This window comes from Equus quagga, chromosome 4 (genome assembly GCF_021613505.1).
Source record: "Equus quagga isolate Etosha38 chromosome 4, UCLA_HA_Equagga_1.0, whole genome shotgun sequence".
In the NCBI taxonomy this organism is placed as follows: domain Eukaryota; kingdom Metazoa; phylum Chordata; class Mammalia; order Perissodactyla; family Equidae; genus Equus; species Equus quagga.
This window is the reverse complement of record NC_060270.1, coordinates 85,601,788-85,617,358: the sequence shown is the minus strand read 5'-3', so window position 1 is coordinate 85,617,358 and position 15,571 is coordinate 85,601,788. Positions and strand designations below refer to the sequence as shown.

Genomic DNA, 15,571 nt, shown 5'->3' with positions numbered 1-15,571 from the left:
GGGACAATCTTCCTCACACACACAAAAAAATTTAAATCAGAGAAAGAAAAAAACATTAAAAAAGAGAAAATACAAAATATTGTCATTTATGCAGTGATTATCACTAAGGGACAACAACAAATGCTTCCAGTGCTGATGACTTTCTGTCTTAGCAATATTTACATTTTAGACTTTACTGTATAGAAATGAGGTCTGGAATTCACGTATTTGGCTTTTTGTACCTCACCTCCCGTTTGGCCCTCACTCAATGCAACCTTCAACACTTCAGGTAGACAAATTTTATGGATGTTTGGAAGGACATCAACTTGGTCTTTTGCTTGTCAAAGAATTAGGCAGTCAGTACATCTCTCCATAAGAAAACACCAAATATTGGTTGACTATCATTACTTCTTTCAGATTTTTGTTTTTTTTTTTCTTTTAAAAATACTGGTTATCTAAAGGTAAATATTTAGTATAGTATTTTTAAACGGAAAAAGAGAGAATGAAAAGAAATGGAAAGAGAGAATGGAAGAAGATACAGTTGTTCAAAGGTGAGATAGAAGGATGATGAAGTTTGTTTTTGGTGAGGAAGATTCTCCCTGAACCAACATCCATGCCAATCTTCCTCCACTTTGTGTGTGGGATGCCTCCACAGCACCGCTGATGATTGGAGTAGGTCCCCACTGGGTATCTGAACCCGTCAACCTAGCCTGTCGAAGTGGAGTGTGAATGTGCAGAACTTTAACCACTTAGCCACAGGGCGAGCCCCGAGGATTAAGTTTTTAAGGAAAAATATATTTAATATTTATTTTATTATCCAAAAGTCTACCAAGAGCTATGAATGTTCATCAAAGTGACATTCTCATTGATTATTTGAGCTTCTTTTTGTTGAAATTTTCTTTAAAATACCCATGAGATGCCCTTCATATTCACAGCCTATAACTCATATAATTGAAGATATGTTTACAATTTTTCTTTATTTCGAAAGAAATAATCCATACCTTCCTTAATGAACATAAACTACTCACTTCATTCAGATTCTGTGGAATATATTTAGTTATCTGACTACCATTTATTTTTAAAAATTCCAAGTGCAGTTTTAGTAAGTGAAAACTCTCTTTAACGTCAATCTTTATCTACAAAAATGTCAGCTTAAAAATTACATAGATTTTGTTTTTTGAAATGCCATGTGGAGCTGGAGTCATATTTTAAAATATTTTCAGAAGTTTAATTTAAAAAATAAGATAAATTATTTAACGTTACAAAGCCCACCTAGAAAATACGTTGAGCCTAAGGAATTATAAACAATATTATAAGTATTTTATTTTATTATTATTTTTTAATTTTCTCTTTTTCTCCCCAAAGCCCCCCAGGTATGTAGTTGTGTGTTTTCAGTTGTGTCTCCTTCTAGTTGTGGCATGTGGGACGCTGCCTCAGCGTGGCTTGATGAGCAGGGCCATGTCTACGCCCAGGATTCGAAGTGGCAAAACCCTGGGCCGCCGAAGCAGAGTGCATGAACTCAACCACTGGGCCACGGGGCCGGCCCCATAAGTATTTTATTTTATTTTGTAAACATAGACAAATTGAAAGATTATAATAATACCTAGTCATTACTCCAGGTTACAGCTAAAATTGGTGTCTAGATTTAAACATACAAGTGTATGTTTTAACCACATAGTCCCTTAGCAGAGTCTACTAGCTTTTCTTTAATAGTCAAGTTCTCTGTTTTGCTTACAGACTTTAAATTTGCTGAGTTTGGATCTTATTGATTATAGTGATTAATTCACAGGAAGGAGAATTACATTGTCTCTCTTTTATATGGTTTAAAAATAAACTCTCATTCTCCAGTAAAATGAGGTTAAATGCATATCCTTATTAAAGGTTATGAAAGAGAGAACAGAAAAAAGAAGTGTAGACTATCGAGAGATCCACTCCTCTATTTTTCCTCTTCTGTCATAAATCTTGGCAGAATTAGCTTCTCAGTGGCACAGGATTATAAGATATTTCATTCTTTTAGTAACTTCATTTTGGTCAGATGGAGGAACAGTTTCCTTTTCCTTAGTAGCTGATGTTCTGAGTAAGTTTTGAACTCATGTCTGTATAATGATTTTGCATTTAAGTTTTGGTAAATTTCTGAATAACAAAATAGATAGTGATATAAAACCAGCAGAAATTTTTCAGGAGAAGAACTAAAAAGGCTGTGCTGTGTCTCTCCTCAATATCAAGGCAGATACTTAAGATCCTGAAGGCTATTTGGTTAAGAAATTTTTTTCATAAATCTTGTTTGCAATGGGCAACAAATCTGTTAGCAGAAATTGTGTACTATGAGTGGGAATAGTGATCACATGAGCATTTGTCTTCAGAATAGCTGTAATTTCCCTTGAAAATGTCTTGCTTTTTGAGTATTTGATCAACCTTTGATGTAATTAAATATATACATGTGTTTGTGTGTGTGATTTATACTTTCACATCACTAATTATCAATATCAAAAATTAAATTGAATCATTTAAATATTCTCCATGTAATGTGAAACATTTACATTAATTTTTCTCCTCCCTGTCATTTGCCAATATTTGTAAATATAATCTGGTGTTTTAGACTCTGCCTTTGTTATTAAATTATCACTTTTATGCTTTATGTTTTCTCCTTTAGGAATGATTTTGACATAGTAAATTTCACTGACAACCATTCATAACTAGAAGTCTATACTTAGCATTGTGATTAATTGATAAATGCTCATAAATAGTTCTTCTATTTCATATTTTTTCCTTTTTGTATTCTTACATTTAATTCTCCTCTTAGCTAGATGGAATATTTATTCATTTACTGTTTTCGAGAAGTATAAATGAATGGCATGCTTTGCCAGCTCTTGAAGCTCATAATATTATTCCACTGATATGAAAAGCATCTGGGTCTGGCCTAATGTTATTGGGTCAAAACATTTTTTATAATGTAATGATGACTATCAGATATGTGCCAAGAATTATGCCAATAATTTCCACTCATCGTCTCTATTCCTTCTCAACAATCCTACAAGATGGAAGACTTTTATTATCATCATTTTCTGTAGATGAGAAAACTGAGTCTTAGAGAGGTCAGATGTCTTGAGAAAGATCACACATATAAATGAATAAGTCAGGTCTCCTGGTTACCAATGCTTTCCTTCTCTCCAAAGTCACAGCTCAGTAAATGTGAATTTCACTAGCTCTGAGCAGGGAACAAAGAGGTCATCCTTTTAATGCTTTTTCTTTTAGCTGGCTTTTTTTTTTTTTTTGCCTCCCTAGCTATTTGTAGCATTTTAAAAAGTAATAAATATTAAAAGTATTCATAATAAATGGCGATTTTGCCATATTGTTTCTACATGTTGCTCTATTTTCACTGAATTTTGCCTGGAATGGGAAGGGACTCTAATTGTTGGATTCAATAGCATCATGAAAACAAATATATGTTAAAATGAGCTCCCTTCTCCTTCTCAAATGCTCTCACTTTCTCCTCCTCTTCCTTAGTATGCCATTCTCTCCGTGGCACTAGTGTTATGCCTGCTATATGTAAATTTGGTTGTTTGGGCACAGCTTATTCTCCTTTACCACCTCCCCCCTTCATTTTTTTTCAGTTGTTCTCACATTGATTGTCTCATCTATTTCCCATTAATCCCACTACCTTTGTCCAGACCCTCAACTCCCTCTTATCTCACGTAACTCACACACTAACCTACTTTACAAATCTGGGACAACAGTTCTCAGCATTAAATTTCAGTTTTACTGTGTTGCTTAGCCTAAGAAGCAATTTTTATTTCAGGTTGTTTTTTGAAATGTTTCCTAATCTTGGTTAATGTGCCTCCTACCTTTATAATTTTTACCATGCTACTGATATGTTTCCTTTAGTTGATTTACTTTTTTAAAATTCTATTTTAGTCTTACCCATGGCATGATATTTGTAAAATGCAGGTTAAAATATGTACATGATTATGGTAAAAGATAATTCTTCATGTACTATCTAAATCATAAATCATAGCTTAATTTTTACTTTTGAGAGTCACATGTGGTACAGTTATTGGCTCTGTCACCTACTGTGTTAAGTTCACATTTTTCTAATTTAGGAGCCCCTTAGTCTGGTGCATACCCTGTTTATCAACCTTTACAGTTGGCTCCATCTGGTAGTCAGTATCTTGGCACCAGAAATATCTGCAGTTTTTTTCCTTACTATTTTCCACTTATTTTTTCCAGTTGCAGTTACTACCTAGAATTTCTTCCTTCTACTTTCTTCCTTCTTTCTTCTGCTTCCTTCTACTAAATATCATCCATGGTTAATGCTCCACCCCAAGACCCAGAACTTTTTGAAGTGTTCTCTGAGTGCTCCAAACCATTTTCATTTTGAATGTACAGTATCTTTTATCACTTAGGTTTTCTCTTAATTATTCCATTTAAAAGTATTTCTTTAATGGGTCAGTTTGAGTCCTGCAGTAGCAGAAGGTGGGGGGGGGGGGGATTAGACATGCAAAAGAGCTGTAGTGGAGGAAACACCAAGAAAGATATAGGGAAAGGAGGTGAAGCAGACAGCCAGAGCCTTCAAATCAGTGCAGATACGACACTAATGAAAGAGGAGGGTGAGTAAGGAGGGTTGGATAGGAAGAGAATCAGACTGTAGTGCAGTTCTAAGAAAGTCTCAGCCAGGCCAATGGGCCAGCACACAGAGAGCCCCTATGCTCTCATTCATTGAGTGGATCTGCCTGAGAAGTGTATCCTCCGCTGCTTGAAGGCTGTGGTAGATCCTGTATACCATGCCTGTTGAAAACATTTACACGAAAAATCTACTGGCTTCCCATCACCACATTCGCCCTTAGCAAGGTTTCACATTGGCTGGGAATGGGAGAAAACAGACTGAAACAATATTTTGGAATTTATTCACTTCTAAAATATGTTTTATGGCTCAACTCTGGGCCAAGGCCTTTGCTCTACTATTAATAAAATTTAAGAGACAGATGAAGTTTATTGATGTCTGTGCAACTTTGCAATGGAGGAGGCAGGGAATGGGGGAAAGAGACTAATAATTGAGTTTAAGACAATTTTTTTTTTTTTTTTGGTGAAGATTGGCACCTGAGCTAACATCTGTTGCCAATCTTCTTTTTTTTTTTTTTCCTTCTTCTTCTTCCCAAAGCCCCCCAGTCCATAGTTGTATATTCTAGCTGCAGGCCCTTCTGGTTGCGTTATGTGGGATGCCACCTCAGCATGGCCTGATGAGTGGTGCCAGATCTGTGCCCAGGATCCAAACCAGCAAAACCTGAGCCGCCGAAGCAGAGCACGCAAACTTAACCACTTGGCCACAGGGCCGGCCCCCAGGATGATTTTTTAATAATGAGTAAAATTAGGTAGCCATTATTATTAAGAATGGTTAAAATAAACTAGAGGGTAACATTCTAAAGTGTGTTTTATATGTTTTTACTTCAATAAATTTCAATTATTTAGACCAATTTCATATATATAATATATTATAAACTGAACTGAGAAAGATGAGTTTCTATGAGATGATAATTCTCTGTGAATAATTATGAACTTCAAATACTATGTAGAAATGATACTGTATACTAAGAGACATAAGGTTAGAGTAAGACTGTTAAAGGTTAACTTAACAGTTTTGTGATTAATAAACCATTCTCTATGTATAAAATATGTTTGCAGGGGAACTACATCTCCTGAGACCTCTCTATTCTGTGTGACAAACTGCTACTACAGCACATTATCCATGAACACATCAGTATCTTGCTCATTAAAATGTAGTAGAAAGCAAGGATGATAGAGACTCATGAAAATAGAGATATTAGCTTTAAGACATAAAATAAAGCATAAAGACTGTGGTAACCAATGGGGCTAAGATACAGAGAAATTGTTGACTACTGAGAAGGAGACTTACATTTTGGTCTACTGACAACCAAATCTTGGAATTAAAAACAACAAAAATATAACTGTTACATGGAATACATGAAAAACAATGGCTGGATATAAGGGATATGTCTCATAAAATACAATAGAAATTAATTATATGCCTTTAATAAATAATATAAACAAAGTTTTCAAAGATTTACACTTACTATTTGGTAAGTGACAGAAACTAGTTAAAGCAAATAGGGAGAATTTAAATAAGAACTTATGGTATGTGCATACATTCATTGCCATATGTGTTGGTGCATGTGGGTGTGTGTGTATTAGAGGCAGAAGGAAAGGCACAGCAGATCTCTCAGAATTCAAAAACAAAAACATGCCACTAATCCTCTGCCTGTCATCTCAACTTCCTTCCAAATATCTCCTTTTTCATTTTCACACTTTAGAGTCTAGGTCACTCTGCTTTTCCATCTGGTCACATTGTGGGTGGAGGATGGCAACTCCACACAGCTCTGAAGTTTATATTTTCTCGGATTGGCTGCTTCTCTATACCAGTTCCAAAGTCTGAGTGGAGAGTATCTGACTAGTCAAGTTTTGGTCAAGGGTCACTCACAGTGGTTTCTAAACATAGCCTGGGATGGAGGATCTGACAGCATCCCTTAGCCATGTGGGCTTGCTTCTATAGGAAGACAAAATTTTTCCAGACAAGACTCACACACCAAATGCAATAGATGCCACTTTAGTAAACTACATCTATCTGAAGAGGAGGCAGGATGGTGTACATAGTTCTGTCAACTTCTGGAACTCTAACATTTAAAGTTTAATAAACCAATATTATCCTTGCCAATAATATGCCAAGTGGGAGCATTTTCTGTAGAGCATTAAATTATAGTAAGAAAACCAATTAAAAGCTGCTCTGCTTTTTATCATCACCATCTATCAGAAATTCTAAACAATGCCAGTGATAAATGCTCCTCCCTACTACAGTAGACTTTTCTCAACCTTGGTATGTCATTGTCACTTTTAGTGAACTTAACTGAAGTGGGACAGAATACCATTACGATGCTGGGGCAGGAAGACAGAGATGATTTCTATTAAAGGCTTTACTATTCTACTTAGATCTATTAATACTGCAGTTCTGACAGAATTGTACCTGTCGTGATAGTAAATCAAAAATGGATCAAGAAAGTTTATAATAAATGGTTTTCCCCTCATGATTTTCAATATTATGGAGTTTTAATGAGCAATAACTGAAGGAGTTAATGCAGGTTAAAGGAGTGTCTAATGAACTCACAGAATGTTACCTGGCTAATGGTAAATCATAATCACTATTTGGTAATTTAAATATAAAACTATTATTACCTATGTAACAATAGTACTTGAGCAAGCGAACTCTTAAACAGGTCAGAACCCTAATGTGTGTCCATTTATTTTACTTAGCAGGGGGTTGAAAGGAGAAATGTAATATTAAAAATCTTTCTGAAAGTGAGGTCCAAATTGTAGGCATTTTATGAAATTAAAGCCCAAGACCCATTCTTATAACACTTGGGGATATATACAGATTTTGGAAACCTAAGTACTTGGAAGCCACTTAATAAATATATAGGGTAATTAGAGGTTACTTATCTTAAAAAAAATGTCTATTTTTAAAATGATTGCCTCCAAAACAAGTAAAGGTAATAGATGAGATTCAAATTTAATGTAACTTTTAAGCTTCTGATCTCGCTTAGCTACTTATTTTCATTACAAATCTGCAAAACTTTCTACTTTTAAAATGTAATGCTTATGCAAAATTACACTGAATCTAGGTTTATTACATGTCATTAGTTTCTGGGTCTAATTCTGAATACCTTCAGGGGAAAAAATAGATTGTTAAATTCAGATAAAAAATAATGTATTCTTGATTAAGAAAGCAATTCTAAGATATACTTCAGTATAACTGTACCAAACCCCCAAATTTCTGAACCTGGTTGTTTATGTTTGAAAGGTGTACATATGTAGGGCCACAAGCAGGCATTCCCAAGTAATGGGAATATGGTCTGCTATTGTGTTCACTGCTCCTGATCTCCAGTAAAGCCAGCTTTGCCCACAGGAAAATTTAGAGTTCCCTAAAAAGCTGGTGCTTAGCAAATACAGTAAGCAGGGGCACTGTGTTGGAAACTGCTGCACAAAATCATTTCAGAAGGTGTTGTGAATCTGAAATCTTGTTCAGGAAGTGTATTGGTAAATATAACTCTTAAATGAATTGGTATTGATTGAATTGTAGTTTCAAGTTTCTTTCACAAGTAGGCAGGGGAAAAGAAACACATGCACCAAGATATGCTCTTTTAAAAATTGTGTTCTCTTGTCAGAATAGCAGTGTGTTTTCAGGGAAATTGGGTTTGTATCAAAGTACTGGAAAGGAAGTAAAATTGTTGGCAACCAGGAACCACCAGTTTTAGAGAGAGCTAGTAAACACACAATTTACCAACAAAAACCTTGGCTTCAAGCTTCTGCTGTCCTTTATATGCATTTCAAACACTTGTCCATATAACTACTTACTTCATTGAACAGAACATTGCCTAAAGAACCTGTCATTTCTGTTCAAAAAGAAAAGAAAGTGTGTGGGAGGGCAATACTGCCCATCAAATACACACCTGTCTGTGTATTTTGATTGAAGAATTTTAACTCAGATGAACTGGTTGTTTGTCTAATAGTTAATTAGCAACATCCTTGGCATATTTACTAAAAACGGGTTACTGTGTTAGGTACAGGGGCCAGGTGACAGGTAAGGATGGGCAGGGGATTAAATACCATGCTTTAATGATCTTGATAATTCTTGTTGAGAAATGAAAATTGCAGAATGTTCCAGACAGGTATTAAGCTCATTGACTAACTAAGCATTATGTAATATTCTGTTACCTGAACCCTACTTCTAGTCACCATTTTATTGGTAAAGAAATAGACCCAATTAACTTTTTCAAGTCCTCAGAGATTGTGAGTGATTATTTTTAAACTTATATTTAATGTAGAATCTCATTTTTTAGAACTCATTAATGGCTCTCTCTTGCTCTTAAGATGAAAACTAAAATTCTCAAAAGGCTCTTAGTGTTTTATCTCCTACCCTTTTGTGCCAGCTTCAGACTATTCCATACTCTCTCAGGATTTATGAGCTCTAGCCACACTGACCTCTGGTAACTGGGCCTGGAATGCCTCTTTCTGCTGCACCCTAACCCAGCTAATACATACTTTTCTTTAGAACTCAGCTTAACCTCCTCTCCCCAGGAAGTCAGGCAGTAGGTCAGAGACATCTGAATGAAGTTTTCCTAGCCATATGGGCATCTGTTCTAAGTGTCTATTAGAGCCGATCAATTGCTGTCCCACCGTAGACTGAACTCCCTGAGGCCAGTGACTAGGTCTGCATTTGAATTAGCAAATGCACTATCAAGCAAGTGTCCCATATATGCAAATGACAAACAATATTCTAGTTACCACTAGGGTTTGTAAATGGTTGTTACAGATTTTACCCAGTGATGTTTTTAATTCCTAATTTTGTGGTGAAATTCATCAGACATAGTATTTTACAGCAGAGTAAACATAATTCTGTTTATTTTCCATAGTCCTGAAATGTTGAATCCTTTTATCTGGCTTAACTGGAATAGAAGTTCTACTCGGTCAGGCTGCTACTGTTATCTGTTTTTAAACTGTAGCCATAATATTATCTTTCTAAAACATGTCTTCAGAAATCGACTGTGTCAAAAATGCATCTGGAAATCAGATTTCAACGTGAATTCAAGTTATTTCTTTGTAACTCTAATGCTGAAATACATCGATTGGTATCAGAGCCTATTATTTTGTCACTGGCTAGCTGGGTGACCTTGGGTAAGTAACTTCATCTCTGCAGATGAGGCTTCTGCAGCTGTAATGTGAGGGATTGACAGAGACCATCCCTAAGGTCTCTTTCAGTTCTTAAATTCAGTGTCTCTTAGTTCCTCTCTATGGAATTTTAACTTTGAAAACTGCTGCCTTTTCACATCCTACTCTCTTTGTAAATGAGAGATTTTCAATTCCCAGTGATGAAATGAATCCGCATACACACTTGTATTTTATTACACTAGAGTAAAAGGATTTGGGGAAAAAAATATATATCTATATCTAGATATATATTTTCCAAACTCTCCTCCTAAAGCAGCCAAATTTAGCTGAATTATGAATAGAAGTCAGGATAAGTGTATTCAACATTTATCCATAGCTTCTTTTCCCCAACTGTCTGGTTTCCATTTTTAAAACATAGTAACATTTCATTAAGAAGCCATAGCAACTCCTCTCTAATTTGTGAAGAGTACATTATGAGTTACAGGCATAGTTATCAGCATTTTAGCACGTTAGATTTTTTGCCCCCTTTAGTGGATGTTTATGAGGCCTTTGGGTTTAAGCACTCTTATTCATTAGTTGGTGTGACATTGCAGAATAGACTCATGAAAATATTTCTGATCCCTTAAACAATCATATACCTTTGTACAGTGGCAGATTCCACAGAGAGTAGTTGAATTCTCAGTATCCAAGGTATTTTGGAAATTGTCACCTTTGTGACCTTCCTGTATCGCATGTTCTGTCATTCTTTTGTTCATGTCGATTTTGCAAATATCTTCTCTCACTCTGTGACTTGTTTTTTTTACTGTTGTAGTATTTGTAAAGAATTCTTAACTGCAATGCACTTGAATTTATCAAAGATTTGCATTTTGGTTATTGTTTTTTGTGTATTGTTTAAAAAATCCTTTCTTATACTGAGGACTATTTGCTGCCTGTCTATAGAAATATAATGTATAAAACTTTTGTATACGTATACACATTTTTAAACCCAGTAGTCTTATTAAACTACCTTATTTAATTCTGACCATTAAGCTATAGTTTCTTTCAGATTTTCTGCATCGTATCTGCAAATAATGACAGACTTGTTTCTTCATTGCATTCATATATTCTTAAAATAGTTTTCTCGCCTTATTGTGATGGGTATGTATTTTGAATAGAACTTAAATGGATTGGATAGAAGAAGAGATCCTGCCTTGTTTCTGATCTTATAGGGAACACTTTTTAAAGGTTCTTCATTAAAGATGATGTTTAATATAGTTCCTTGTAAGTAATTATATCTGTTTATAGAAATTTCATTCTATCGCTTCTTTGCTTTTGTTAAAATCAAAGATAAATGTTGCAGTGTGTCCAATGTTTTCTCTGCATCACTTGAAATGATCATGACTTACCCCCTTTGGTGAGTTAAGGTAGTAAAATATATTAATTAATTTTTTAATGTCAAACTATCTTTGTATTCCTGGAATAAAGCAACTTGGCTAGAATTTTATACATTGATTCATTTCAACAGATAATATTTTATTTAGGATTTGTATATTTATTTAGGATTTGTATTTAGGAGTCAAGTCATGCTGTAACTCTCTTTTTTTCCATCGAAATAATGTGTAGTCCTCAGGTGTTGGGTGCAATGCTTAATAGATTCACATTATATCAAGTTTAATATTGTGTTATTCAAATCAGCCTCTATATCTTTAGAGTTTTTTGTCTGCTTCATCTGTTAATTATTGAGAGAGCTATGTTAAATTGTACCAATATATACTATATATATATAAATATATAGTATATACTAATACATAACATGTAGATTTATATCTTTTTTCTTATCTTTGCAATTTTGCAATATATATATAAAGACTATTATATTGATGCAGGCAAATTTTGACCTACATCTTTCCGATGAAACTTTCAGCATTTTTTAGTTGTCATCTAGCTTTAATAATAATGTTTTTGTGGACTTAATGTCCATTTTTGTCTAGGATTGATATAGAAACACTTGCACTCTTGTTATTATCTGCCTGGTATATCTTTTTCCGTTACTTTCCTTTGCATTTCTTCATCCTAATGTCTTAGACATATATCCTGTTATCAGCATATAGCTAGAATTTTTTTTTTTCTATTCTAACCATCTTTGTCATCTAACTGGATCATTTTTTCCATTTGTACTTATTGTTAATATTGAGAAGTTTAGATTTATTCTTCCATCTTATTTTGTGCATATTGTATTTTAGTCTCTTATATGCTATATTTTATACTATTTTATATCTTTGCTCAATCCATTTCCATTAGATTGAAAATTATGAAATAAATTTCTGTAAATTTAATAGTCATCATGGAAATTTTAAAATGCCTACCTAATTTACCAATGGCAAAATTTAATCTATATTTTTCTTTTCAAGTGATAATGAACTTAAAATACCAACTACATTCAACTCTATTTTATCTTTTCTACCTTCTTGGTCAAATATTTTAGTTTTATCTTGTTCCTAATAACTTTACAATATATTATTATTTTTATGTATAAAATTATGTTCAATGCTTATTAATCATCATTTTCCTTCAGTGAGGATATGCTATAGTTTTCTTTGTCCTAAAATATATTTTCCGTTTGTTCATAAATCTTTTAGATTAATTGCTATATTTTCTCTATACACTGAAGCTATAACTCCATTCTCTTTTGTTTTCATTTTTGTTGCAGAGAAATTACGTGTCTGTCTTGTCATTTCTTTATAGGTGGGATCACCACAGTTACTAGCTTTCCCAGGACAGTTCCATTTTATGCCAATTATCTTGAAGTAAAAATTAATGCTCTTTCACTCCCAAAATTGCTAGTTTGGACAATAAGTTCTGTGACCTTTCTACCTAGTTAGTCTGGATTTTTTTTCTCTGAATTCGAAAAGAACTTTTCAGAGAGTATCTTTTTATTTGGTTAGTTCTACAGTTTCAATATAGCATTCCTAAGGATGGATTTCTTTATATTTATCCTTGTCCTTTGCTTGAGCTTCCTCATTCTATGAACTGATGTATTTTACCAATTATGGAAATTTTTCAGTAATTATCTTTTCTAATTATGCTTCTGATCTGGTCTCTGTTTCTTCTCCTTCTGGTAATTCAATTAGCTTTTTCATCACTCTAGCCTTCATTACTCTTAACATCCCTTTATATTTTCCATCTCTTTCTCTTTCTTGGCCATATTCAATATAATTCTTACAGATTTATTTTCCAGCTCACTAATTCTCTCATCAACAGTAATCTGCCATTAGGTTCTATATATTAATAGTAAAATTTTCACTTCTAAAAAATTACATATTTTTTCAAATATGCTTCGTTATTTTATGGTCAATTGCTTTTTACTCATTTTTATTTGCTTCTTTTATTTGTTTCAGCATATGAAATACTATTTTTTATTTTGTATGAGGTAACTTCCCTATCTGGAGTCTATCTTTATAGCTCTGATTCTCCTATTTCTTTTTTCTGCCTGCTCTTACTTATGGTGGCTTGTTTTATTGTGAATTCACGGATTTGTTTTTTTACATATGAGATAATATTACTCATAAATTTATCTATGGGAATTCTTTGAGGCCTGAGCTGAAGAGATTAGTCCAGAGAAGAGTTTCAGAACCTTCTACCAAGACAATTACAATTTAGAAATACTTAGCTTGAATTTTTGTTTCGTTGTCTGTTTGGTTTAATTTGTTTTTTATCACTCTGTTAGTAAACATACAGAATGAAAACCCATGTCAGGGCAGGACAGTAGTTAGAAAATTTCACCAGCAGTTTTCTTCTCAGTCTCCTTCACTTGGAATTTATTTTAGTTCATCCTTTAGGCTCATGAGGTGGCCCTTGGTGTTGTCATATCAGGGCAGTAAAACAGTCTCCTTTATGTAGGCCTTTGGTTTTACCTCTTGACCTCTAATTCCAGAAGACGTTGAAAACAAAAGTGACCCTCCCCGTATTCATCCAATATCCACAATATGTGTGCGTGATGTAGCACTCCTTTTAATTCTCCAATTTCCCGCTTTTCCTTGGTCTTTGACCTCAGAGTATTCCTTTCTGTCTTACCAGCTCTAGCTTTTTACACCTTCAGTAGGGTGATTTTTTTAAAGTAAGTTGCTCTTTGATTTTTTCAAAGCTGCAATTCTAAACTTACTGCACCAATTAGAAAAAAGAAAAGGATTACATTTTTCCAAAGAAAGTTATACCAAAAAATTTCACTCCTCTTTTTAATTTTTTCCTAATACTTAGACATAGGCTTTTGCACCTAACTAATAAAATAATGAAATAATTACCTGAGAGTTCCCTATGAAGATGTTATAGATAATATATCCAAAGTAGCCTACAGATTACTTTGATATTGAAACAATACACTGATAAAATATATTCCTATTAAATATTCTGATAGAATTTTTTATACTATCATTTTTTAATTCTACTTGCAATGGAAGAATGGAAACATAATAGTGAATTAGAAGTTACATAAAAATGCAGGAAATGAAAGGTCAAGTTTGCTAGCCATACCTTACAAGTCAGCAAAGAAGAAACTGCATTATTAATAAATAGTTGATGGCCATGGTAAACAAAAAATGTAGGAAAAACCCTATCATTTTTGTGATAATTATCTTTCATTTTGCATAGATTTGCCACATCACAGATCTTAATTCATATGTTTGGTAGTTTTGGTATGATTGGTACATTCTCTTTTAAAATAGAATTCCCTTCAAGAAACTGACTGAAGGTAGCTAAAAATTTATGACTGAGGCAGTTGAGCCATATAAATATTCCAAGATGGTCATGAATTGAAAATCTGTGTGAAGGGTTATCAGAATTTACATCACTTTTGAGTTTTGTAGTTAATGCTGTAACAACCAATTCTTAGAATATAATTTGAAATTTCTTTTCTTCTTATGAAATATACTTACATAAGCATTACATGGCTTTGCTAAGAAATCTTTTATGTATGAGTCTCAGTATACTTTATGGGTCTGATGGAAAATGTAAAATTGAGGGCTTACGTGGATTAAGGAGGGAGACTCAAATGTTGAGAGGCCCTAAGTCATCACTTTGCTTATGTTAATAAGAGAATATTTTGTTGCTTATATTATAGTGCTTTACAATTGCAAAGTAACGAGCAGGGTACTTTGTCATTTCTTAAAATGTCCTCTTTTCTCAGGCTAAAATACATTAATACCTTTAATATTTAAAAACCATCTCTGCCTTTCTTAAGGGGAAGCATTTTTATTTAGGGAATTGATGATCTGATAAACTCATGGAATATAAAGTACTACTGAAATACCTACATCTTAGTTTTAAAATAAAATTCAGTTGAAGTAAAAATTAAGGCTATTTCTTTGATCACTTTTAGATTCAAAGAAATTATGTGACAGTAGCTTTTCTCTCTGCCCCTAACTAGACTGTTTGCAATCCAGTCCACCTAATTGCACTTTGCAGATGTCATTTTCCTATGGACAAAACTGATATCATCACTTTTCTTCTTGTGCTAAGTCTCCATTGATTACAAAAAAAAAAATAGCGAATACTCTAAATTAGGAAATTATACAACTTTTATGTCCGGGTTGGGTTTTTGTTTTGTTTTGTTTCCATCACTGTCCATCAAGTACCTTGTGCCATTGCCCTACCAATCTCAAAGATCTTTTTCAAATTACCATTCATTTTGAAATCAGTCTTTTTGCACAGAAAGCCTTTTCTCTAAAAAAAAAAATTCATTCTTAAAATCAAATTCAAAGTCCAACTCTTTTATGGAAGAATCCAGCCACATAAATAGGCCCATGATGTGCACTTAAGGAATGAAATAAGTTTTAGAAAATTTTTTTCTTTTTATAAAAGATCAATACAGAAACATTTTTAG

General features: G+C 33.6%; 1 protein-coding gene across 1 annotated transcript in view; it reads left to right on the top strand.

Moving 5' to 3' along the window:
• LRP1B (LDL receptor related protein 1B) overlaps positions 1-15,571 on the top strand; it is a 1,825,183-nt gene that overhangs the window by 169,802 nt on the left and 1,639,810 nt on the right. The gene's annotated exons all lie outside the window — the stretch shown is intronic.